This window comes from Aedes albopictus, chromosome 3 (assembly GCF_035046485.1).
Source record: "Aedes albopictus strain Foshan chromosome 3, AalbF5, whole genome shotgun sequence".
Classification (NCBI taxonomy): Eukaryota; Metazoa; Arthropoda; class Insecta; order Diptera; family Culicidae; genus Aedes; species Aedes albopictus.
In genome coordinates this window covers 140,431,743-140,458,405 of record NC_085138.1, presented here as the reverse complement: position 1 = coordinate 140,458,405, position 26,663 = coordinate 140,431,743, and the positions used below count along the sequence as shown (strand labels likewise).

General features: G+C 40.5%; 1 protein-coding gene across 2 annotated transcripts in view; it reads left to right on the top strand.

Moving 5' to 3' along the window:
• LOC109432419 (WSCD family member AAEL009094) overlaps positions 1-26,663 on the top strand; it is a 130,093-nt gene that overhangs the window by 884 nt on the left and 102,546 nt on the right. The window lies entirely within an intron of this gene.

Genomic DNA, 26,663 nt, shown 5'->3' with positions numbered 1-26,663 from the left:
AGTGGCCGGTGGGTGGGAGCGCTCTGAGCCACAATGGGAGTAACACACATGGACGCGATTTGGTAACTAACCATGATACCAAGAAGGGATGAAAGATGGAACAAGATTTTCCCAGTCGATTCGTCGCCGCCGCATGTCCTATGCGACGACGACGAGAATGACGACGGAAAGACAGCCGATTTCGCCTGCTTAATGGTTGTGATGAATGGGAGTGCGTTGCCTGATTTTGGCCTTTTTCGGTTGTCAGTGTACAGTTGTGGGGCGGAGTGCGAGGGTTTCGCAACCTTGTTTGCATAAATGACGGAAAGAAGTGCACGGATCATTGGGTTTAATGTGGATATGAAATCTAATTTATGGGTGGATTTAGGACGAGTGCCTATTGTTTTGTTTTACAAATGTGTTTCATACTAATAAGGGGCCGTTCATAAACCACGTAGACTTTTTGGGGGGAGGGGGGGGGTCTGGGCAAAGTCTACGCTCCATACAAATTTCAAAATTTTTGTATGAACAAAAGTCTACGAGGGGGGAGGGGGGGGGGGTCTGAGATGGCCAAATTTTGGTCTACGTGGTTTATGAACAGCCCCTAAAGTGTGATTAGGTTCTAAATATAGTAGCATTACAAGTATCTTAACGTTTTTAATACTTTGAAATTAGATGAAAGCCATAGAACTGAGCTTAGCCAAAACTGGGAAAGCCATAAACTGGCACAATTTTTTTTGTTGTCTTTCAACCAATTCAGTTATTTTTTAGAAGGCAATAAAATAAGCTTTGATATGCCGCCATTACACACACAAAATAAGGTCAATCGGATGTAAGGCAGCCGAAAAATCGCGGTGTGCACAAAGTACCACCCACCGTGTATAACGAATCCTGACTGTAGTTTAGACTGACTGTACCTCGGACTGTACAATGTCTATGGACTGCGACACTCCATTTATTCTTAAAGTACAATTTAGGCGAAAATTTAGAGCTATTTTCTCGTGCGCCAGACGCATAACGTTATTCTCCATCTCGCTCGGAACATCAAGTAAGAGTTTGTTAGTCTTCCCAGCATCTGATGTCCTGTAAACTATTTCATCTTCTAATACAAAACCTTTAACTGGGCCTGTCTCTAGCTCACCACGTAATTTAACAATGTTTGCATCACGGTTTTGAGTTACTTGTAGCTGGAAGAAGACATCATCACAACTAACAGCCGAAATTATCTGGTCCGGATTTTCGTCAGTTTTGACAGAAACTGAAGGTAGCCGACTTAAAGCGTCTACATGTGTCATCAACTTTCCACTACGATGCTGAATCGTGTAGTGGTAGTTCTCTAACTCCAGATCCCAACGTGCGATTCGCGCATTGCAATTACAATCACTTATGATTTTGAACGGGATGCCTTCAAGGTGTAGGGAAGTGGAACCATCTCGGCAGGGGTCCTATTTTGGACACTTTTCTGCTATAACTCAGCCAATTTTGAACCAATTGACACAATTTTTGGAACGCGATGGGATACGTATAGTATCTAGCCGGGTACAAAATTTGAAGTCTATAACCAATTGACTGAGTTATAGCGAAGAGTTCCCAAAATACCGGCCGCTACCCAAGTGGTTCGCTACCCTATACGGAACTTGCGGAGAGAATATATGATTGCCAAAGTTTTCAACTCGAAACTATGGCAGCGCGACTCAGCGGAAGTAGTGCGTCTTGAAAAGTGTGCAACTGGATAGCATTTTCCGTCTTCCTGCTTTTATAGAAGAATACCACCAAAACCCTCTCAGCTGGCATCACAGTGTAGTTTAGTTTCCCTTTTAGAACTGTATAGAGCCAATATCGGAGAAGAAACCAATTTAACCCGGAGAGACAAAAACGCATTTCTACACTTCTCATCAAAGACAAATTTTGCACCGGGCTTTAAGCAAATCACGCAGTGGTTGTGAAAGACTTGAAAAAGACGGAACGAATAGGCGGAAATACGAGAATAAACCAAGGCATTTGGCCAAGCTCTTTGGCATCTCATGGATATGGCCAACTATTGATTGCCTCCAGATGATTATTATTGGGCCGTATGCCCTATTGGCTTATTGTAAAACCCAACAACTCGATTTGCGTGTAACAGAACAGACACTTTTAGAATTTATTCTCAATTTAGTTGAAAATCGGAGTTTTCGACTAGCGAAGTTGGATTTTTCTCAAAATCCGTGCGTCGGACCTAACTTCGGAAGTGGTGCGCTGTATAGCTAACCTGGTCCGCTATACAGCGCACCACTTCCGAAGTTAGGTCCGACGCACGGATTTGGAGAAAAATCCAACTTCGCTAGTCGAAAATTCTGGGTTTCAACTGCACGTACAATATTCTTTAGTCTGTATTCCGCCAAGCGCCGCATAACGTGTTTCAAAAGCTGAAGGTGTTCTTCAAGGGTGTTCGTTGCCAGCGTGACATCATCCAAATAAACGGTTACGGTTCCTTCCCTTAAAAATGGTTCAAGCACATTGTTAATGAACCTCTGGAAAACCGCCGGAGCATTAAGCAGCCCGAATGGCTTCTTTACATATTCATACTGTCCGCTCGGTGTCACAAATGAAGTGTACTGAATGCTATTGCTTATCCAGATAGAAATCTTCCAACCTGGCGGAGTGAAGAAGACAAAAAAGACCTGTTCGGCAAACGTCAAACTGCTGCACACTTCAAAAAGTATGCACACAACCTTGAAACAAAAATAAATAGTTGAAAATCTAAATTATGTTTAATGGCGTACAGCTGCATACTAAAGTGCTAAAACTACACCTAATATAGTTTAGAAATAAGTTACATGTTGTGGCAGCAATTGCGATTACATAAACCATAAATGAAACAATTTTCATTATTTTTGAATTTTATGGCAACCAAGACGGGCTTGGTGGTCTAGTGGCTACCGCTTCTGATTTATATGCAGAAGGTCCCGGGTTCAATTCCTGGCCCGTCCCTTTCCTCCTACTTAGTTTCTTTCTATATACTTTCTCTCTGCTCTCTACATATACAACTCATGTATATAAACATGTTCATAGCCGTCGCTAGAACAGAAACGGGTTGAAAAAGCCGTTTCCCTTCCTTCCAAAAAACTTTCACAGCACAGTGTCACAATCCTATTAGAAAACGCCTACAAGTTATGCAATCAAGCGAACTGTGCCGCACATCTTCAAAATAATAAAAACACACATTTCTATCACCTTCCCCTGGTATCCACACACCAATGTGTGAACCTTCTGCCAACCAATTCCCTCCAACACTCCAACATCCGCATGAATTTGTGATGGCGCAGAGGTATATTCGGCCAGATGTGGATACAAACGATTGCAATCATCACTTCCTTACCCCTTCCCCACATTGATCTGCAACCTGACGTGGCAGGCGCCATTGTCGCCTAATAATAGAAGATCACCAACGCTCACACACTGAAGATGCCTGCTAGTCCCCGGCAGTTATCTCATTGGTCCTTGTGTGAGTGTAGCTGGTCTGGCGATACTGGAGTAGCTTCCACGGGCGGTCAATCAAGCTCAAGCTCAAACTCAAGCTTTTTGAATTTTATGGCAACCAAGTGAGTGAGAGCTTTTTAGCGTGAACCGAGCACTTTTGACGTTTGCGGAACGACTGCGGCGGTCGAAACCACCGCAACCCCGTTGGATTTTTTCTATTTTACCGCAATATCTTCAGAAACGTTAACCTGACGAAGTCCATGCATGTTTCAAATCGAGCACTGTGAAATCGACAATAATTTTTCTTAAGGGCCTAACTGACTTGATCGATTTCTCTTCGTCGACTCTCTCTTTCGCTAATAACTTGATCAAAACTAACAAAATCACTATTCTTTTTGTTTCTACAGCAAGATGTAGTCGTCGTCTTCGCATTTCAACCAAAAAATCTTTGGAAAATTTAATACACTTTCTATAATAACACAAAGAGAGGGTCGATGAAGAGAAATCGAAAATGTCAGTTAGGCCCTAATGAAGAATCAGTGTCGAAATATTTCTTGCCCTTCAATCGTTCCAAGCAATCAACTGGGAATAGGGAAGCTATCACGTACAGTTATTTTGTTAAATAATCGGTAATCAATGCACAATCTCTTTTCACCCGATTTCTTAGTTCGCAATACAATGGGGAAAGAGTAAGGGGAGTCACTTGGCCGAATTATGTTTGTCAATTAGGTTATCTACTTTTTTATCGGAATAGGAAAGTCGACGGAATAGGAAAGTCGACGAGGAGCAAAACTTATCGGAACATCGGAAGTTAGCCTTAGCCTCATCTCATAAGCATGATTCACAGCAGGGATGGATGACAAATCTGAATAATCTCGTTCAATAATTTCACGTATAGCCGCTTGCGTATCACGATCTAACTTTGGATCAATATTATAATCATCCACCCCATCATGGTCATCAATGCAAAACACATCGGGTACAGAAGAAGATACTGAACAATTTTCGCATCGGAACGGAACGGAACAACCTTCACAATTATAAAAAACGGAACAAGTTTAACAACATCGTAATGCTGGAATACAGAGCTCTTCGGTTTGCGGAACGAAAGATGACGGAATGAGAAGGTCCATATCAGATGTCCCCCTAGCTGATGGTTGACTGCACTGAGGACATGTTGTGAAGAGCTTTGAGGTTATGTCAGTCGAAAAATCAAACGCACAATGTAACACTTTACCATCACTTTTTATTCAATTTTCGTTCAATTCAACTTCAACAGTATTGGTGTTTGCTCTTCTACATGCTTCAACAAACCTTGTGTCATACAATGTGACACCAATTTTCTCTAGAAAAGTTCACCCCCAAAGCAATGGGACGTAAATGAAATCATCTGGCACGACATGTACTTTGATCGATATTTTCCTGTTGCGGAATGTCACCACCACAACTATTCCATAAGTACACAAACAGGGTGTCTACTACCTGGAAAAACCTGGAAAACCTGGAATTATCAGGGAACTTCATTTACCCTGGAAAAAACCTGGAATTATCAGGGAATTCCGGAGTCAATCAGGGAATTTTTGGGGGAAAGAAATTTTTATTGAAACTTTTAAACTGGACCTTGGTATACAAATATCATGAAGAAATTCTGGTAAGATATATGTAACCATTGCTTGCAATTCTTGAATAAGATTCTTCAGAACTCATGGAGTTGATTTTTATAGATTTTCGAAGGGAGTTCGTGACCGAAGCTGGAAAGAAATTTCTAACAATTCCTTCATAGCTTTATTTTCAAAAACAGCAGAAATGCTTCGAGTTTTTTTTATTAGTAGATCTAGAAAATTTCTAGAATGAAATTCCAGATTCTTGAGAAAAACTCAGAATTTTCTAAAACATTCGTTTAGGAAATCCTTTAGGGAATATCTTACTTTTTTCTAAAGGATATCATGAGTAAGTGCATTGAGATGTTCTCTGAAGAAGCTAGAAAAATTCTTCGTATGCCTAATAATTGAAATCAGAAGCTAAGAAAAAAAAACCTGATAAAAAATATAAACAGTACTCCAACGTTTCTAAAGTGTCAAATGGAGACCCAGAAGTCCCGGAAAAATGTCTGATGGAATTCTTTACATATCTTTATCAGAATGTATGAACAAAATTTGTACAAACTTTCAAGAAAATCACCCAGAGTGAGGATTTTAGTTGAATTGACATTCATCAAAAATGCCTGACGTACCGTAATCCGGGGTCAAATTGATCACTTTAAAACAACTTTTGCGGATAACATCAGTGCCTGTTCAAATATTGCCAAAATAATTTCTGTAAAACCAGTACCCAGCGGATGTGACAGAATTTTGTTCAAAAAAATTTTGAATTTTTAGGTAAATAACAAGGGGGAAGACAGCTTTTGCTCTCATGGTAACTCTGGAGTAGAACACGGAGCAGCTCTGAGCAGCTCGTGTTGCTCACTTTTTAAAACACATAGCAACCTGTTGTTATGCTCAGTTATGTACTGTAAATAACTTCAAATATCAAAATATTGGAAATGCCACTTTGGGGCGAAATTGATCAGTATACAATTAAGCATCGGTTGGAAAGGAAAATTTCCTTCGCCGCTTTATTTGCAACTATGAAATTTAATACTTTAAATGCAAAATTAAATTTTGAAATTTCCCCTTAAACGTCTAAAGGTAGGCAATTTCATTTTAAGTAAGTGATTTCTATCACAATAATTGACTATTTAAAAAAAAAATGAACTTTTTATAAATATTTCATTTTCTGATTAGCTGCATAGGGTAATTCGCCAGTTGTTGAACGGTTAGTACCGGCATTTTGGTTTTCGTTTGTTTTTCCGTGCATAATTTAGTTGAAAAATATCCAGTGAACGTCTAGATCTACTTATCCCTTATACTGCCCATTGAATTTGTATTCCCTTAAATTCCATTTTCTAAGAGAAAATAGAACATTTGTATGGGAAGTCTGTAACCCAAACGTTGAACGCTTCCTTAAGCTAGCTCATCCTAATGTTGGACGGTTCTCGCCAATTGTTGAACGGTTGAAGCTTTGTTCGTAATTGATGACGTATAACCCGACATCAACCTATCATTCACCTATTTTTATTTTGGCCACCAAACCCAACATAGACACGACAGTTACCCGATGTGGGTCCAACAGTGGTCCAACATTTGATAAAATTTGACCCGACTTTGACCCGACATCCGATATTTTTTCACTCTGGCGGATTTTTTCCGGGTTTTTCGTGTTTTGTGCCCAGCTAGTCCGAGCTAGTGACAATTCATTTAAATGACAAGGAATCGCACATTTGAAGAGAGCTCTAGTGGACTGGAATCGTTTCAAACATGACTAGATGCAAAAATGGCTGAAAAGATTTGATTAGAAGCGAAAACGACAGAAGAAAAGTACGTCTTTAAAAGCCCCTGAAACTCTCCTGGAAACCCATGGGACCCACTCAACTCCCAAGAACACACATGGAACGACCCTGAAATCCCTTGAAAACCCGTGGGTTGCTCCTGAGCCTCCTGGAACGCCTTGAAATACTCCTTGTACCCCCTTAACACTCTGAATTCCTCTTGAACACCTCTAGAACGCCCTTGAAACCCATTGAAAACCACTTGAATCTTTCTGAAGCCCACTGGAACACCCCTATAACATCCCTGGAACGCCCTTGAAACCCCATGCAATGCACGGTTAGTTAAAGTGAAAACAAATTCTAGCAGTCATGGTCCTAACATCGTAGGTTATGCCAGTGTTCAACAATTGGATCATGGATGCATAATGATAGTGTGATAAGAAAAATATTTTTTCAAATTAAATTACAATGAAAATGTGATTTGAAACAATGGTAAACTGTTAATGACATCCTTACATGTCTTGTAACTATGGTGTGCCTTTGATATTTGTGGTCGATTTGCCCGGAAAGCTTACTTCGTAACAGCAATTTCTTAACATTAATCTTAAGAATTGTGTAGTTTTCGTGTCATCAGCGGTACAAAATTTTCAATAATTTTTTTTGACGTAAAATATGTATAATATTGTAACTTAATGAGAGCAATATCGTTACCCACATGTATATGCATCTACATCATATATTTACGTTGGATGAAAATTACTTAAGTAAGGTTTATAATAAAATATTCAGAAACTGTTCAACATTTGGGTAGTGTTCAACAATTAGCGAATTACCCTAATATTATACGATCACCTGACGTGGGTGGTCGATTGTTTGCTTTCCGCGTGATGCGAACAATAGCACTTCCGTCTGAATATTTTGTTGCTTCTTTTGTAGCACATATTGAGCGACCACCTGACGAGGGTGGTTGGTTGTTTGCTTTCCGCGTGAAGCGAACAACATCACTGCAGTCTGCACGGCATGCTTCAACTTCAAAAGGTCTTATCACTTATCAAAGTTAATCCTGACCCAACGATACCTTCCCTACTAACAATCACTCCTTCCTGCAGCCTTTGGTGGAGACGTGCGGTAAACGCCAACTTTCACATAACAAAGGTTGCTATTAACATTCCTTCCCTCTTCCAACCTGACTGCAAGGACGTGGCCGGCGCCGTTATTGTACCGTTAAAGGGAGCCTCTGAAGCGTGCACAGTGAGAATGTTGACCACTCCCAGTCAATTATTCAGTTGATTCATTGTGCAACTGTCATTAGTTCGGGTCAATCACGGAGTAGCAACCATAGATATGTGCAGTCAGTCTAAGCTAAGCTAAGTTATCATTTTTGTTATGTTGGCTCTTAATTCAACCTAAATGATAACAAACTCAATTATGAACGAATGATAACCAGGTAACAAAACTTGTTATCATTTTGTTATCCGCCTTTGCTCGGGAGCTGCCAGTGTCAAACAAAGAAACAACGGTGTTACATTGTTGCGTATTTATGTCGTTTGAAAAAGCAATATTTACGATGTTGAGTTCCGATAGTACAGCTGTTGCCTCCTCATCGGCAGAAGAATCTCCACCGGTATTCTTACGGAAATCTTCCACTGAGGCCACCTGGTTGCTGCTTCCTGGTGCTGGCTTGGGACACTCCTTCAATCGATGCTGGGTAGATCCGCAACGGAAGCACGATCCTTTTGCTCGCCTTGGCCCCTTGTTATCCACGGAAAAGTGCCCGATCCCCGAGCAATTGTAGCACCTGGTTGCGTCTCCTTTTCCCTCGGATCTTACTTTTTGAGTTGCTGGTCGTGGTAAATACTGGGTGGGATTCATATCGCGCAGCTGCGCATACCGGCGGGATAGCTTCTTCAATTCGCAAGGTTCCTGCCCGGATAGAGAACTGCGACGTTTGCCGTGCGGTCCTGGAACCCATCGATAATTAGCTGGACCACCTGGCTCTCTTCAATGTTGACTTTTGAGGTTATTTCTTGCATTCGAAGAATGTATCGACACAGAAAAAAATAATTAAATTTAAACGACATGTAAGTCATAGTAATCGTTAATTTACACGGATTTAAACGAATAAATGATTTAATATTGAGTTAAAATAGATGCACATATTTTGAGCATTGAAAAACACACAATTTTACATTTTTATCAGCTTAATATTACATCACGTTACATTTGCATGTTTGTGTTTAAAAATAAATTGAAAACCATCCGATTTACCGTTGAAAAAGCGATAACTTTAAACCATCGTGTAAATTTACACCATCGCTCGTTCGAAACAGAAAATGCAAATGGCCTCCATAGGCTTAGTTTTGTTTTGCTGGCGGCCGCAGGAATTGCTCTTTTGGAAAGCACCGGAGGATGCGCTGTTCATAAGATTTGTGCCGTGTTTTAAGTGGCTGAGGATAGCAAACGAATGTAAGAAGGCTATAATCCATACGAGTGCGTGACATCGAGTGTGGATTGCGATCTACCAAACCACCGGATCCTGCAAAAACACAACAAAAATCTACGGCACCGGCGCCTTCAACAGCAGCCCCAGCGCATCCTCCGCTGCTCCGTTTTGCGATGCGCTTGCATCGAGAACAATAACATTGATATTGCAGTCTATGGCAAAACAGAGCAGATGATGTTTTGTCCTTTTGCGAAAGGACCGTAGTTCAACCAAAGCATTATTGAATAACGGGTAGGAGAAGCATGAAATCTAAAGCTGTGAAAATCTAGCTGCGCGATTTATGAACTCACCGTTTAAGTTTACACGAATTGTATTTTTACACGACTCAATTTTCAGGTCGTGTATTTTTAAAATGTCACTCAATTTTGCGTTTATTTCGATGCTCCAATTATGTGCATCGAAATAAACGCAAAATTACACGAAAATTTTAACTGTGTGGGGAAAAACAGTATTCTGAAAAAGTTGTTCGGGATCCCTCGGTGGATTTTTTGAGGGACCCTGCAAATGAAAGCTGAAAGCCTCTATTTTTGAATAGCGAAAAATTTGACGATGCCCATTGTTTTGTTATAAACTTTTCCCATACACACGCCGTGTACAACGATCGTAGATGAAGCAAGGTGGCAGTTTTTGGAAATTCCACCTGGTTCTCCTGCAGCCACAGAACGAGTTCTTCGTGACCCATACGGCTCATTTTCACGATTCACGGTTGCGCGAGAAAAAATCCCACTTCTGAGTTGATGGGAATTTAAACAAACCGGGTTCTATTTCGGACAGACTTTTTTATTTCGTCCACGTGGCCGACACGCTCAAACTTGAATGACAGGTGATTGAGATTTTTCTTACACGATGAATGGAATACACTCAAAAAAGAACATAACTCACACACTAACGTAAACTGAATATACAATGAGTAAACCGGAATACACTCTGATTGAAAATTACTAATTCAACTTAAGCAGGGTTCGTAATTCTCGTTTCAGTGATACGAAATATGCTAATCTCACGACAGTGAGAGAGTTTATTTTCACTTTTTTGCATGAGGAACGCTTTTCGCTCCCACTACTTTTCTGGAGTGTAACGACAAATGATCACTGAAAATTACTTCAACCAGCGGATAATTCTTTTTCGTCAAATTTTCACTCATTAAATTCTCACGAGAAGGTTTTCAAAGCAAATTAACAAAATTGTGGTCGCCACGGGATTTGAACCTGGAACATGACTAAAATCAAACGCGACACGCGCACTCTAACCACACTACCACGCTAACTGCACCGAAAAGGGAATAAATTTGCTCCATAAAAGCTACTATCGTTGTCGTCATAGAAGTCGAGAAAAGACAACAAGATCGAGCAATCGAAGCAATCGAAAATCTCGCAGCTGTGGGAGTGAGTGAAAATGTGTTTTCGTTCACCTCTTCGTCAGGTAATTTTCGCAAACCAGATTTTCGCTGAAAACTGGCGTGAGGGAGAATTCGATTTTCGTGAGAATGAGTGAGCATTCCGAACGCTGAACTTAAGAATTCTACTACACTAACGAGATTTTTAGTCCGGAACTAGTTCTTCTCGGAACCCGCGGCTTTACTTTCCTTCCGAAGGAAGAGCTGACTATGTCAGAAGTGGGATTCAATCCAAGGTACTCGGCGTGATAGACATGGGCCCAAATGCCGAGCTGGTAAATGCACAGCTATCCTTGGCCTTGCTGGAGGTATTTCGGCTCAATACGTGGTAGATCGCATAGTTGGTTTTATTAGAACGATTTTGTTTTTAACTTTAGCGAATTCTTTTTTTTTTTATCTAGTTCGTTTATTTTGGGCTCAATCGCGTATAACGCTTTACGGAGCCGAGGATCTTTCTTTGTACTTAATAGTATACATTATACAAAGTAATAACTTTTTAATGATATCTGTTAGTAATGGGTGGAAGCCAGGGTACTCGTGGCAGCTCGAGGTTAGAAGGTCACATTTTGAGGGATGGACAGGGTAAGGATTGGGCCAAAGGTTTCACTGCTGCTCATCCGGGGGTGAATCGCATCTTGCTAGCGTATTCGGTGCCTTGTGGTGTTGGTACCAACTTGTTGTGGGACTTGGTTTTCCGGATGGCCAGGAGCAGCTTGGTAACACAAAGAGGACAAAACAGAGAAAAAAAAACTGGAGAAGAAAACACAAGCAAATTAAACTTTTATACCAGCAGAGCGAAGAAAGTCGAAAATACATCCCATGTATGTGACATCGCGGGTCCCCAACACATCTCTCACAAGAACAAAGGGTTGTCTACCTCGGGCCTCAAGGGTATCCAAAAGTAGCGCTCTGGAGGCGTCATTATCCGGGCATTGCCAAACTACGTGGTCGATGTCATCATAACCGGAACCGCACTTAGTACAAACATTGCTCAACGCGAGGTTAATCCTGTGTAAATGCGCGTCTAGCGAGTAATGGTTGGACATAAGTCTTGACATCACGCGAATGAAATTGCGACTTACATCCAGACCATACCACCACACTCGCAAAGAAACATTAGGAATAATGGAATGTAACCACCGTCCCAGCTGGCCATCTCGCCAATCATTTTGCCAACTTTGAAGAGAACTCTGGCGAACAAAATGGAAAAATTCATCATGTGAAATTCTTCTATCATAGATCTCACCTTCCTGTGCGCCCACCTTTGCGAGAGAGTCCGCCTTCTCATTGCCATAAATTGAGCAATGTGAGGGGACCCATACAAAGGTAATCTTGTATGATCTTTCGACCAGTGCACCCATCTGCTCCCTTATTTTTGTAAGAAAGTAAGATGAATGTTTTACAGGTTTCATCGACCGGAGTGCCTCAATCGAACTAAGGCTATCCGAGAAGATGAAGAAATGGTCTACGGGCATGTTGGAAATCATCCCCAAAGCGAAGTTGATTGCTGCCAGCTCAGCAACATAAACCGAACAAGGTTCCTGAAGTTTGCGGAAGGCGGTGAAATTTTCATTGAAAACACCGAAACCAGTGGATCCATTTATGCGAGACCCATCAGTGAAGAATCTCTTACAGGAATTGACATTTTGGTACTTTTCGTTAAAAATGCGAGGAATAGATATACATCGAAGTTGATCTGGTATTCCATGAATAGCTTGTTTCATGGACAGATCGTATTTAACAGAGGAACTGTCATTAGTGAAGTGTACACGGGGAGGATTATAACTTGGTAGGCTTATATCAGATGACATGTAGAACAGATAGATTCTCATGAATTTTGATTGAGTGTTCAGACTGAGCATTTCTTCGAAATTTTCAATGACAAGTGTGTTGCTCACTCCACACTTGATAAGTAACCTTAGCGAGAGCTCCCAGAATCGGTTCTGGAGAGGTTTCACCCCTGCCAGGACCTCAAGGCTCGCATTATGCGTTGAGTGCATACAGCCGAGAGCAATACGCAAACAACGGTATTGAATTCGTTCCAACTTTATTAGGTGGCAGTTTGCTGCTGAGTGGAAGCAGAAAGAGCCATACTCAATAACAGAGAGAATAGTCGTTTTGTAAAGTTTTATGAGGTCTTCCGGGTGAGCACCCCACCATGTTCCGGTAATTGTGCGTAGAAAATTGATCCTTTGTTGACATTTTTGCACCAAATACTTGATTTGGGTACCCCAAGTGCCTTTTGAATCAAACCAGACCCCAAGGTATTTCGAAGTCAAAGACTGGTCGATTTCTATTCCCAAAAGATTGAGTTTCAGTTGGGCTGGGTTCCGCTTTCTAGAAAACACAACCAATTGAGTTTTTTGCGGAGCAAACTCGATCCCTAAATCTCTTGCCCAGATTGACAGATTATTTAGAGAATTTTGCAATGGTCTTTGCAACATTTCTGCATGTGGGCCTTTTAGAGAAACCACAGCATCATCTGCAAGTTGTCTTAGCGTGCATTGTCCTTCCAAGCAACTATCAATGTCTTTCACGTAAAAATTATAAAGCAAGGGACTTAAACATGAGCCTTGGGGTAGGCCCATGTAACTTATTCTGGAAGTTGTCAGTTGTCCGAGATTGAAGCTCATATGTTTTTCTGACAACAAATTATACAAGAAATTATTTAAAATTCCTGGAAGTCCACTATTGTGCAGTTTTTCTGACAATATTCCTATGGAAACTGAATCAAAGGCGCCCTTAATATCCAAGAAAACTGAAGCCAGTTGCTCCTTTTCCGCAAAGGCCAGTTGAATATCTGTTGAAAGCAACGCTAGACAATCGTTTGTTCCTTTGCCCTTGCGAAACCCGAACTGTGTATTTGAAAGCAAGTTATTCGATTCGACCCAATGATCGAGTCGTGATAGGATCATTTTTTCCAACAATTTCCTTAAACATGATAACATAGCAATTGGGCGGTATGAATTATGATCAGACGCTGGTTTACCAGGCTTTTGAATAGCTATTACTTTGACCTGTCTCCATTCTAGCGGAACAATGTTGTTCTCCATGAATGAGTTGAACAGGTCCAGTAATCGTCTTTTCGCGATATCTGGGAGATTCTTTAGAAGATTGAACTTGATCATATCGCGTCCCGGAGCGGAATTGTTTGATGAAAGAAGAGCCATAGAAAGTTCCAGCATAGTGAAGGGTCTGTCCAGAGAACCGTCTCTTGGGGATGTTTCCCAAGAAATCGGTTGTGCTGGGACTGAGTCTGGGCAGACCTTTTTCGCAAAGCTTAATATCCAACGGTTGGAGTATTCGTCACTCTCATTAGAAGGAGAGCGGTTTCGCATGTTGCGAGCCACTCTCCAAAGCGTTGTCATTGAAGTTTCTCTTGAGAGACCCTCAATGAAGTGTCGCCAATAACTACGCTTCTTCGCTTTCAGCAGGTTTCTCAGCTGTCTTTCGAGCTTTGCGTACTCTTGATAAAGATCTGAGGTACCGTGCCTACGAAAAGTTTTGAAAGCATCAGATTTTTTAAGATACAACTGGGTGCAATCATCATCCCAACCTAGTGTGGCTGGTCTTCTTTTGAAGGTTGCACTTGGAACACGTCGTTTTTGTGATTCTAATGCACTCTTATATATCAGTTCAGACAGGAATCGATACTCATCCAAAGGTGGGAGGGGATTGAATGATTCGATGCCAAAAGATACCGCTTCAGCATACTTTTGCCAATCGATATTCCTTGTGAGGTCAAAAGGAACCTGAATTGGATGGTCTGACCTTTCACTATTATGCTTTATGGTGGTTATAATGGGTAAGTGATCACTACCATGAGGATCCTCGATTACCTTCCACAAGCAATCAAATGATAGTGTGCTTGACCCCAGTGATAGGTCGAGACGACTTTCTTTGCCGTCAGATGCAATACGTGTCACTTCACCTGTATTTAAAATGTTCAAATTGAAATCGTCGCACAAATCATAGAAAATGGCCGCTCTATTATCGTCATATGGTTCGCCCCACCCTGTACCATGCGCGTTCATATCACCCAGAATTAAAACTGGATGTGATAGTGCAGAAACCGCATTCCAAATATGACGGCGGTTAATTGAAATTCTTGGAGGAATGTAAACGGAAGCTACGCAAAGTTCTTTACCCTTTACGTTTATTTGGCAAGCGACGATTTCTACGCCAGGATGAGTCGCGATTGGAATTCTATAAAATGAGTAAGTCTTTTTGATCCCCAAAAGAACTCCCCCATAATGGTCATCTCTATCCTGGCGTATAATGTTAAAATCGTGGAAGTTGAGTTCATCTTCAGAAGAAAGCCATGTTTCACAAAGGGCAAAAATATCACAATCAGAGTTGTGAATCAAAAACTTAAACAGGTCTAATTTAGGTTTTAGACTATGACAGTTCCACTGTAGCACAGTGATCATATCTTGTACCTCACTTGATGAATTATCCATCGAAAGATATGATCGCAGCAAGGAGGGGCCATGATTGTGTCAGATTCCGAAAATATTCTTCTACTGTAGGTATAAACATATCAATAATGCCTCTTAATGTTTCTGGAAGGCTGAGGGCATTATATAAGCGATCCACGAGAACCCTAAAAGTAAACAGTCCTCGCTTGGGTCTAGGAGGCTTGCTTGAACTGCGAGGAACTTTGGTAGCTTTTTTCTTGCTACCTTGTCGATTATTTCTCTTTGAAGTGTATTTAACAGGTGGAGACGGGGGTGACAGGTTCTTGCTACAACATGGAGCTGAAGCTAGAGGAACCTGATTCTTCGGAGTTTTTAAGTTTACCCCGTCTCCTTTATCATTAGGCAAACTTTTGAGGGAAGACTTTAAAAAGACCTTTCGGCGCAATCCCGGGGAAGATGATGACTTCCTTTTTCCAGGTGCGTGTACCTCCGAAAGAGATCCACCCTCATCAGTTTCGCCATCGTCCTGATCATCGGAAGACAACTCCTGATAGGGATTTTCAACTGGGACAGCTGATTCAGACACGGAATCTGGTGTTTTAAAAGATTTCACCATCTCCGCATATGTCTGTTTGGAGCGCTTTATGATAGAGCGACTCTCATTTCGAATGCGTCTTTTGTAAGCCGGGCAAACTTGCAAGTCGTGTGGATCTCCGCCACAGTAGCTACATTTTTCCGCTTCCTGTGTGCAAGAGTCCTCCAAATGAGCTTGGTTGCATTTGCCACAACGGGGCTTGTTGTCGCAAAAGCTATCACTGTGACCAAACTGCTTGCATTTGGTACAATTAAAAACCTTCGGCCTAAAAAGATGCACTGGGTAAAAACCACCATCAATTACAACAAATTCCGGGAGGACGGAACCTGGAAAAGTCACTCGAAAAAACGCTGAAGGCGAGTACACCTTTTTATTTCCTTCCATGGAAACCTTAGATAAGCGTTTACAGTCTAGGATAGCCACATCAGGAATTGACCTATTTTTGAATCGACCAAAGCCGGTCTTGATGTCCTCACATGTCAGCATTTCGTCGAGGATCTTCCCCTCCACCTCCACTTCTCGTGCTGGCACATAGACCGCGTATTCAACAGTAAACGCTTCGTGTTGAGCAATTTCATTTGCTGCTTTGTAGCTAGGTGCGGTAACACGCAGCTTGGATGCTTTCACTTGGTGAATAACGGTCCCAGGATACTTACGCGTCAGCTCTCGAGAAATCGAAAGCATATTCAAGGGTTTGCATTTGCGCCGGAAATAGACAACCCAAGGTCCAGGCGAAGATGGCTGATAAAACCGCGAACGAGCAATGATATCATTGGGAGGCGTTTCGCCTCCAATCGAATCGTCCATGTGGAAACAAATTTATGGAAAATAACTCAAAAGTGCAAAAGGGGAAGAGAAAACCCTTAAAGTATTTACAGTGCACTTTCTTCCTTAGGACGACAACTGTTTGGTTTGTAAACCAAACAATATTAATAATATATAGAAAAAAAAATAAAGCAAAAAAATAAACTTGTACTAATAATATACGAATTCAATTCTTATGTTTATTTTAGCGCACCCTGTAGGATGCAAAAAAACGGTATTGAAAAAAAAGAAAAAATATCTAATAAAAAAAAAACAAAAAAAAAATGTTCTGTTATTTACAGTTTGTACACCCTTACCCGTATACAGTAGTTTGGGAACCACTGTTATGGATGTCAAAAAAAAAAGCACGTGGTCGAATGTGGACTGGGGATACAATAGACAAAAGCGATCAAAACAAATTGGGCGGACAAAAGAGTGTATCGAAAGAGTGATACTTATCTGACCGGAGCAGGTAGATATTTATCACAGGCAGGCAGATGGTAAAGCTGTCCGTCGCGTCTGCCTTCGCACCCGTCGCCGCCGTCCTCTTTGTTGACGGAGGGGCTGATGATGGCGATAATGATGACTTTTGGATGCGATTATTCGTTGACCTTGATGTACGATGATGCAAGCACCTCGCTTCCGCGTTGCGCTGGATGCCACCTTGCGACACTACACTTCGCACAAGCAGGAGAACGCACGATATAAAAAACCTTCCGCAATTGCGGGGGAAAAAACTCTACTTCTACGAGGTCTATCGCGTGGTGAGATACGGAGCACACGTCCGACTCGTCCAAATGCACAACAGGGAATGATTTAGCGAATTCGTTTGATTAAAGTTTATAGTTGTTTAATATTAAGTGCGTGACATGTGAGCTATTCAAATTGATAAATCTTCCCAAAATTACAGAAAACTTATATATTCCGTTCGAATTCAACATTCATCGTGAAAATCCCTTTATTGTATTGCTTAAAAATATAAAAGGGTCCATAAGAGCAACTGGCGTTCGATTTGAATAGATCGTATCAGCATAAGAATCACTACAAACATACAATATATTCAAATCGAACGCCAGAAATATTCATGAAAACTACTGGTAAAGACAGGACACTATTTTCGAACCGAACACAACGTTCCAAGCGAAAATCTTTTTTTTATTGCTTGCACGTATGCACAAACATAATTTTCCAGAAAAAATGTGAGAAGCATGAATCACAATCAGTACAAATCACTGATTGTAAGAATTTCACAAAATTAAATATAGTATAGGAAAGTTGTGTTTTCGGTTCGAATCAGACATTATTTACAAACTTATTAAATTGTATTGCCTGAGTCTAACCACATGTACAATTGAATGACTTTCAGGAAAAATCCGATTGAAACTTTCGATAAAACACGATTGTTGCTATTGCAAGAGGGGATTGAAGACCGACTCTTCCAGCAGAATTAGATACAAAATCTGTCAACGATCAGCAACGAAGCTGTATAAAAACGTTTATGAATCTAATACTGTTTATTTTAAAACACAACTTACAAAATCGCTGGAAAATTTGCATGAAATAATTGATTCCTTTATTCACACATCTCCTCCTTTGCCATGTTACTTAAAATGAATTCGTATGAATGCCAAGACATTTCAATTGTCGTATCACTTAAGAATGCTTATTTCCTAATTTTACTGTTGACAATATTTATATTTGGGAGGTGATTCGAATGTTCCTGTAAAAAATACTAAATACTTCCTTTGTGTTTTTCCTTAGTAATCCTTTTGAAAATTGATCGCCAATATCTGTTGATATTTTCTCGGATACACGTTGAGAAATATTTTTGAAAATCATTTGAAACTCCTTCGTCTTTTTTTTTTTTTGAATTTCTGTGACCGAAAATTGATAATTTCTTCTTCCATCCCTTTGTTAATTACTTTGGTGTTCAGCACTTCCTTTGAAAATTTCTTCGGTAATTTGTTTGGAAAATCGTTGGTAATTTATTTCAACTCTTCTTGGAAAATTTCATGCCAAGCTTTTCGGCAATTCCTCTGGAAAATCCTTGAATCATTAATTTGTAAATTTCTCTGACAACTATTTTAGAAATTCATTTCACAATTCCTTCGGTATATTCTGCAGGAATTCTTTCAGATATTTCTTTGTAAATTTCTTCCTTTTGGAAATTTTTAGACAATTCCTTTGCGGTTTCCTCAAGTTTCTTTAAGTTTTTCTTCAAATTAAAGGAAAACTTGAAGGAAAACTTAAAAAAGTAACTTCCTTAGAAATTGCCAGATAATTTTACTTAAGAAAATTCCGAAGGAGTTGCCAAAAGAATTACTATAAGAATTGTCAAAGGAATTCCTGAAGAAATTATGAAAGTTTTTGAAATAAATTGGCCAAATCCAGTCCCAAAATAAATTGGCGAAATATTTTCCAAAGAAGTTGCCGAAGAAACTTTCATAAAAAATTTCGCTCACAAATAAATTTTCAAAAGAATTCTCAAAGAATATGCCAAAGCACTTTCAGAAGCAATTACCAAAAGAATTACATGAGAAGTTTCCCAATGAATTTTCGAACGATTTCCTAACGACCACATCAGTGAAAATCTAAAAGGAATTGTTGGAGAAATCGTCAAAAGAATTTCTGAAGGAATTTTAGAAAGAATTCAAAAAATAATCGCTGAAGCAATTTCCAAGCAAATTCATAAGAAATGCCCGAAAATATTCTAGAACTATTACCAAAGATGTTTTTTCGAAGAAATTTTCAAAGAAATTGCCCAAAAAGCTTCCAAAGTAATGATCAAAAAGGTCTCCATAATATTTACCTGAGAGATTTTCAAATAAATTGCTGATTAAAATCCCAAAGAAATTTTTGAAGCAAGTAACATCGGAATTGTCATAGGTATTCTGGAAGAAACTGGTGCAGGAACTTCTTGAATAATTACTGAAGAAATCTCGAAGAAAGAGTTCATACAGAAGGTAAACTCATAAATAATTGCTGAAGAAGTTTTCAAAGGCATTACTACCGGTAGTCTCAAATGTGGTCTACATCTATTTTCTTGCGCACGATTGTTCAGATTATCGAAAAGTCGTGATTTATTGTGTCACATCCAGTGCTGGAAATGTAATTCCAACATATCTAAATTTAACCACCTACAGCTCATTTCAGAAGCTGAACCTGAGATTGTGGTATATGAAAAACTTGTGACTAGACCAATTCTACAAGAAAGTCAGGTGGTGGAGCGGACCTGGTGTGATGGTTAGAACACTTGACTACCACGCCGAGGACCTGGGATTGAATCCCACTCCCGACAAACTCGCAAAATGTGAGTTCTTCCTTCGGAAGGGAAGTAAAGCGTGGGTCCCGAGATGAACTAGCCTAGGGCTAAAAATCTCGTTAATACAGATAAAAAAAACAAGAAAGTCACGGAAAACCCATTTTTTTACATTTTTCAAAGGTAGCTCGTGGCATATGCCTTAAATGTTTATAAAGCAGTTTTTCCGTGACTTTCTTAAAGAACTGGTCTAGCCGCACAAGTTTTTCATTACCACATTCTCAGGTTCAGCTTCTGAAATGAGCTTCATGTGGTCGAATAAAGATATGTTGAAACGACATTTTCAGCACTGGTTTCATTCATGGGTTTGGTTGACTTTTACATCTGACCATTTCTGGCGGTATACCTGGAACTTGTTTCCGGAACATCACTGGTGGTTTCAGGTCTGGGTCTATTCTCTTGCTTGCTGTGTGGATTTACTGCAAAGCTGAATTCCAAGGGAATTTGCTTGGAGTGTTTAGGAATCGTCATTCAATTGTAAGGGGCGTTTCTATACCTTTTATTGCATTTCTGAGGAAATGACCAAACCACTGCAGTGTTCGCCCATTTTAAAAGAAAATCTTCAAGAAAATAAAACTCACCATTTCCTGTGCACATTTTCGGGTTTGTTTACCTACTCGTTAGCACAACACGCGTAACGGAGCATGATCTCATCAGCGTCATTCCTCATTTTTCATCCCAGATGCGTATATACGTGGAGTAGGTATACCTACAGACAGACAGATCCACTCGGTTTTCACCTTCGTCATTTATGCCAACAGTCAGATGAGTGGATATTGGAAGCCACATGGTAAACGACGACGTGACGTGACGGGAACTTCCAGAGGGAATCGGGTTGTTTGGAGGTATGAAGTATTATTTATTTTCTTGAAATTATAGAATTTCATACCACAAATTATTGATGAAATATAAAGAGGAATTCAAACTTTTAAATAAAAATAAATTATTTAAAAAAAAACAAAAGTTGTACAAAATGCTTTACAAGCACTCCGTATGCGTTCACACTCTTTTTAGACGATAATTGTCTTCGAGAATCCCCGTCAAGTAAAACAGCCAAAAGCAAGGAAAATTGCCGACACGAGATCCACCGAAAGCTGATGACTGGTGCTGCTCACGTACGTCTTGGTGTTAGTGAAGCAGTTCGTGGAAAATTGCGAGCGCTTAGTACCCGCTCTTCTAACGTTTTCCTCTCTTTGTTTTGCTGTATCTATCTCACACGCCCCACCAGAGCAGTAGCGAGAAGTCTCGTGTTTCTGGTGGGAGGTGGCGTTGAGTTGCTTGGGCTGGTGGTTGTCATCCATCGCATCCATCGGCTCGTTTTAGCGCCGTTGAGTTGGTTGGGGTGGTGGGTTGTTATCGCGAGCCAAAGTGTTGGTGGAAAATTGCACGCATTTGTTGTCCTAAGCGAAACATTGAGCGCAGTCAGTGAGAGGGATAGCTGTGAGGCGAGGCAAATACATAATTGTGGAAATGCATTAGAGCATTGAAGCGTTTATTTATGGATATTTTTTTGGGATCGACCAAGCAATGCTTGTATTAATTGTCACCAATGTAGATAGATACCTAGGCAAAGGGTGCACTGACATTAAACGGAATTAGGCGAGTATTGATTTATATGTCGTCAATTTTAAAAATTTTAGGTCTGCTTCTGACAAAAAATAAACTGGAAAGCAATAATGAAGAATCAAAGCAAAGCAAAGCAAAGCAAAGCAAAGCAAAGCAAAGCAAAGCAAAGCAAAGCAAAGCAAAGCAAAGCAAAGCAAAGCAAAGCAAAGCAAAGCAAAGCAAAGCAAAGCAAAGCAAAGCAAAGCAAAGCAAAGCAAAGCAAAGCAAAGCAAAGCAAAGCAAAGCAAAGCAAAGCAAAGCAAAGCAAAGCAAAGCAAAGCAAAGCAAAGCAAAGCAAAGCAAAGCAAAGCAAAGCAAAGCAAAGCAAAGCAAAGCAAAGCAAAGCAAAGCAAAGCAAAGCAAAGCAAAGCAAAGCAAAGCAAAGCAAAGCAAAGCAAAGCAAAGCAAAGCAAAGCAAAGCAAAGCAAAGCAAAGCAAAGCAAAGCAAAGCAAAGCAAAGCAAAGCAAAGCAAAGCAAAGCAAAGCAAAGCAAAGCAAAGCAAAGCAAAGCAAAGCAAAGCAAAGCAAATCAAAGGAAAGCAAATCAAATTGAAATAAAATGGAAATGAAATGGAATAATATATAAATGAATTGAATATGAAATGAAAATTAAATGAAAATGATCAGGAAATGCAATGGAAATTACATCGAAATGAAATCGTAATGTACCTAGGAAATGTACTACACTCGCCAAATCGCTATAAACCTGGAAAGCCCACATTATCCGCCATGCTCCACGTCGTCTTGGCCCTCCGATTTTCTAGCGAACACAATTTTTAAAGTTAAATTAAAAAAAAGCTGTGACGAAACAAGCATTGCTGGCAAACCAGAAATATAAGGTGAAGATACGACAAAGCCACAGCTCGAATTTTCAAGAGCACAAATCTTGAGAACCGAATGTCGGTTTGCACTGAAAAGTTGATCGATTGGTCACCACCAGCGGGTAACCAATCGATCAACTTTTCAGCTCAAACCGACATTCGGTTCTTCAGATTTGTGCTCTTGAAAATTCGAGGTGTGGCTTCGTCATATATTCACCATAAATGAAGTTCAAGAACTTTACACAGATAAAAATAATGAAGTTTACACGTCATGTAAACTTCATTTTAGTCATGTAAACTTTCAGTTGTTATGATTTACATGATATATCATGTAAATTTGTGTTATATGTCATGTAAAAACTCTGAGTCATGCTGAATTACATGACATATAATGGAAGTTTACATGACTTTTCATGAGATTTACATAACATGTCATGTATCCTTCTATGAAATCTCACGCTCCAATCATGTGCATTATATGTCACAGAAATTTACACAATCTTTTCGATCTGTCTACCCGTTTATCTTCGCATCATTGCTGAACACTGGCATTATCTTAAACTATAAGCATGATTAGCAGACTTTTTTTTCGATTTCGATTTGGAACGCCTCCAGTTCCAGGAATATTCTAAATGATCTCAGCAGTTTTCAAGTTCCAGGATGTTCCAAGGATGTTCAAGAGTGTTAAGGGGATTCAGGGGCATTTTAATAGTTTCAGGGGTATTCCAGGGTTATTCCATAGGTTTTCAAGTGCGTCCCAGAGGGTTGCAGGGGCGTTGCATCGGATTTTTTGAGCACTTCTGGGATTTTCAAGGGCTTTCAGAGGCGCTTCATGGGTTTCAAGAATTTACATGTTTCAGAGGAGTTCCTGCGGATTTCTGGGCGTTTTTTTATTATTCTTCAAACACTTAACCTAATTTACAGCTCTTTTTGTCCACTAGGGCACTGCGTGAGCGATTCCAATTGGCGGCTGCACTTACACCTTTTGTACAGCGCCTAAATGTATTCTAGTTAGAATTCTACCATACCACTGATTACCTTTTGCGCTACTGTCACTTTTCTACCCTGTACATGGTAGAATGATGAGCACGAAGATGTCGATGTGTGGCTCTTGTTCCTTCTCCAGTCCGATTGGGGTCCATTATGAGTTGCCGTGTAGCCGATATCCAAGTTTCCGGGTCCGTTACAGCATATGCTCAGAAGAGGGTCAGCCGCTCTCGGGGGAAAGAGCAACTGACGAAAAATTGCAAATGCCGGGGTTGGGATCGAACCCATGACCATCCACTTATAAAGTGAACATGCAGCCAATACGCCACGGGCCCCGGCTTCTGGGACGTTTAAGGACAGCCTTTCAGGGCTGTTCCCGGGCGTTTCAGGGGCGTTGCATGGGTCTACAAGTGCGTTCTAGAAAGCTTCATGGGGTTGCAAGAGGTTTTAGGAGCATTCCAGGGGGTTTTAAGGAAGTTCCAGCGGTTTTTAATGGGTTTCAGGGTGTTTCAGGTGCGTTGTAGAGGATTTAAGGGGCGTTCCAGGATTTTAAAGAGATTTCAAGGATTTTCTAGAAGATTTCTGTGATGTTCCAAAGCTTTCAGAGGTGTTCCAGGATGTTTCAATAGGGACATTCCGATGGTTTCCAAGGGGTTTCAGGGGCATTCCATGGGGATTAAGGTGCGTTCCAGCTAATTTTACTTGCGTTTCAGACATTTTAAAGGGGTTTCAGGGACAATCCATTATGTTTGAGAGGGTTTCAGGAGATTTCATGGGCGCTACAGAGGGGTGTTCCTTGAGATTTCAAAGGCGCTTCAGGGACGTTTTATGTGTTTTCATAGGGGTTTCAGAGGCGTTTCAGGGGATTTCAAGGGTTTATAGAGTCTTCTAAGATGTTTCAGGGTGTTCCAGGGGTTTTCCTGAGAACTTCGGGACCGCTCTAGAGATGTTTCAGGGTTTTAGTGCGTTCCAGGGGATTTCAGGAAGGTTAAAAACGGTAAGGGACGTTTCAAAGAATTTCAAGCGCTCTCAGAAGAATTGCAGGGTGTTTTAGGAGGTTTTAAGGGTTTGTAGAAGCGTTTCAGTGTATTTCAGGAGATTTCAGAGCTGTTCCAAAGATTTGCAGAGATCTCGTCTAAAGTGGTTCCAGGGGTGTTCGAAGGGATGTCCATGAGTGGGTATTACAGAAGATGTCTGGTGGTCTCAAAGGCGTTCTGGGAGGTTTCAGGGGGGTTCAATGGCGTTTCAAAAAGCTGCGGGGGCGTGCTAGGGGCATCTGGAGATGTAAGAAACGTTTCAGGAGCATTCAGATAAGTTCCAGTTGGTTTTCGGGGTTTACCAGGGTGTTTTAAGGCTATGTCAGGGGGCTTCACGGGTTTCAGGAGTTTTCATAAGATTTTAGGCACGTTCCGAAACCTCTTTAAACCACCTGAAACTACTTGAAACGCCTTGGAACTCATGGAACTCCTTCCAAAACTACATTGAAAGCCACCTAACTTCCTGAATCGTCTTGAAACGCTTTGAACCCGCTCGAACATCCCTGAAACCAAATTGAAAGCTTTCTGAAACTTCCGCAAACTACTACCATACGCCTCTGAAATGCTGAAACCACGTCCAATTCCCTCAAACGCCATGCAATGCTTTCAAACTCCTGAAACGTCTTAGAAAGCTTTTCAACACCCCTAAAACAACCCTGGAATCCCCTTGAGAATCCCCTGAACCACCCGAAACTCTTTGAAATGCCTTGATGTTCCTCTGAAACCCCCTTGAGATCCCCTTAAAAGCTTGCTAAAATCCCCTAAAGCCCCCTGAATCGTCTTGAAACGCCTTGAAACACCTCTGAAAACTTCCTTGAATGCTCCCTACATGTCCTCTCAACTCAAAGAGAATTCCTTCCGCGGAACCCTCTTGAAATCCCTGAAAACCCTTGGTACACCTCTGAAACATTTCTGAAACCTCCTAGGAAGCCCCATGAACCCTCCGGGAGCCCCTCTTAAACTCCCATGAAATTTAAAAATAAAAGTCTAACATATTTGTGATAAATTAATTAAAATTTCAACTACCAGTGTGCTTAATTCAGATTGCCGGGATATCAGCATTTTTCCATTCTTTTGCCGAGATTTGCACAGCCGAGTAATCAGCAAACAACAATTTTGCTGAGATCTCAGCAATTTTGACAGTTCATTGCTGAGCTTCGGCAATCGTTTTGCTGAGAGTCAGCTAACAAATGTCACTTTTTGCTGGGATATCAGCTGATAGTTGTACTGAGCAGATGGCTGTGCGCGTTTTTGCCGAGCCCGCAAATCTGTTTTGAGTGTGTGAACCGATCAACAACTAGCAAGAATCGGTCAACATTAGGATGAACTGCGAAGGGCTGAAAGTCTCTATAATAATGACAAATCTATCAATAGGATGAACTTGCTTAAGTTAACAGTTGGGTTCCCTACTTCTGGTACAAATGTTTTTATTTTTCTTAGAAAATGGAGTTTAAGGGGATTCAATGGAAAGTGTAAAAAATTACTGGATCTAGACGATTACTGGATATTTTTCTACTACCGTGCATACACGGAAAGCAAATGAAAAGGAAAATTCTGGTACTAACTGTTCAACAATTGGCGAGCCCTAGACATCTAAGGGGCTGTTCATGGCTTAGTAGACTAAATTTCAGCTATCTCAGACCCCCTTCCCCTCGTAGACTTTTGTCCATACAAAAAAGTGGAAATTTGTATGGAGCATAGACGATAGCCAGACCTCCCTCCCCCCAAAAAATCTACGTGGTTTATGAACGGCCCCTTATGTGATGAACCGTATATTTTAAAACGTGAAAATAAGGAAAAAATGTAAGAATTTAAAGGATTATATACCGTCAAGGCGCCATTCACCGTGTGTATTCGAATATTTTTTCATTATTTCCATATTATGATTGAATGATATGACAATTTCCCTTCAATTTCACAAATTTCACCAATTCCACAGAGAGATTTCCCAGGAATACCTCCATGAGTTCCTCCGGGAATTACTCCATGAATTGCTCCGGGATTTTTCTTAGGAATTCTTTCAAGAATTTTTCTAAGCTGGATTTCTCCGAGATTTTTTCTAGGAGTTTCTCCAGGAATGTCTCCGGGAATTCCTTCAAGAACTTCTTCAGGAAATCCGCCAGGAATTGCTTCGGAAATTTCTTCAAGAAATTGTCCGGGAAATCTTCCAGAATTTTTTCTAGGAATTCCTCCGGGAATTTCTTCAGGAAAACTTATGTTTTTTTTCTTAAAAAAAATCCACTGTGAATTTCTCCAGAAAGTCTTCCGTGTTTTGTTTTTCAGAAAACCCTCTGAGAATTTCTCCAGGAATCTCTTCAGGAAGTCTTCCGTGATTTTTTTCTCACAAAACCCTCAAGAATTTCTCCGTAG